This window comes from Caenorhabditis briggsae (assembly GCF_000004555.2).
Source record: "Caenorhabditis briggsae complete genome, chrIV, whole genome shotgun sequence".
Taxonomy (NCBI): domain Eukaryota; kingdom Metazoa; phylum Nematoda; class Chromadorea; order Rhabditida; family Rhabditidae; genus Caenorhabditis; species Caenorhabditis briggsae.
Genome location: NC_013487.2, coordinates 1029247 through 1030761, shown reverse-complemented (window position 1 = coordinate 1030761; position 1515 = coordinate 1029247).

Here is a 1515-nt window from a genome sequence, read left to right as displayed (position 1 = left end):
AGCGGGGATAAAACTTTTTTCAAACATCAATTTTCTTATATTTCAATTTTTCATGCAGAAGTAATAAATTTTTCTTGTCTAAAGCAATTTGTCTGTTGTTTGAAACCGCAAAACATCACAATTTGGTTTGTGTTCGAATCGAAAAACAACAAGAAGACGTCATTTCAGTGATCATTTGTTTTTTGGGGACAAATAAAGGATACACAAACTGTGTGTGTGTATGGTGATCATGACATTGGTGAGGGGTTAGAAGATCACTTGGGTAAACAGCTAAACCCCGCCCACAAACAATTGGGCGGCACGCTTTTCCATATATTTATAACTTTCAGAAAATTGTTGCAATGAGGGAAAACACTTAAAACATGTCGAAAGCTCACAATGCGAATATTTCAAAGGCGGAGTTTTACAGGTTTTCCGGTTCTATAGCTCTCAAAAGTTTCCTAGAGAAATCCAATTTGGAAATTTCGTTCAATATTAAGATGGAAATGAAACAGTGATAATTTTGTAATCCTAAAATTGTTGTTCCTCGACAAAAGACCAGATGTACCACCCTCAAGTTTACTGGAAATACCAAAAATTGGCATTTTAGGTTTTAAATTGTGTCGGATAAAAAATAATTTTTTCTGGATATAATTTAATGACCTTTTTTGTTACTATTGTCCGCGAAATTAATTTCATTCGGGAAAAAAACACCATCTCAATCATCCAGGACCATTTTTCCAGATGTACCAATCATAAATTTATTGCGAATCCCCTAAAATAGAAATTTGAGGTCTTAAACTTTATCGGAACAATAAATTATCTTTCCTGGACGAAATTTAATGTGATTGATTGCTAATATCATCAAGCGATTTATTTTATTTCAGAAAAACATGACAGAAATTATCCAGGACTATTTTTCCAGATTTACCAATCCTGACTTCATTGAAAATACCAAAAATTGACATTTTGAAACCTAAGATTTTAGGGACGAGAAGTTATTATTCCTGGACAACATTTTATGACATTTTATTTTATTTTTGCTAATATTATTAAGCAAAATATTTTGATTTAGAAAAACACGACATCAATCTCCCAGGACCTATTTTTCCAGTTGTATAAATCCATTTGATATACCATAAATCGCCACTTTAGACTTCTAAACGCTATTTTTTTTAATAGAATTCAAATCACTTCATTACTAATTTTTTTTTGTTCTCCAAAGCAATCCTATTTTCCATGTGGTTTTCAGAAAATTCGAAATTAAAATTATAGAAACAAGTGTTATTTTCTGTTTCGAAATGTTACATTTTTAATTGTTAACGTTGAAAGCTACTGTCTATTCAATAAAACGTGAGATGCCGTCAAATCTGTATTGAGATTGCATGCAAGTCTATTGCTCAAGCCACCTCACGGGGTGCAACTCTGTGGGAGGGGCAATTCATATTGAGGCTGCAATTCTATGTTTCAAACTACGAAAATTTGGAAAAAAAAAGCTGTATTATGAAAATCAACTATAAAGTTACAAATTGAACA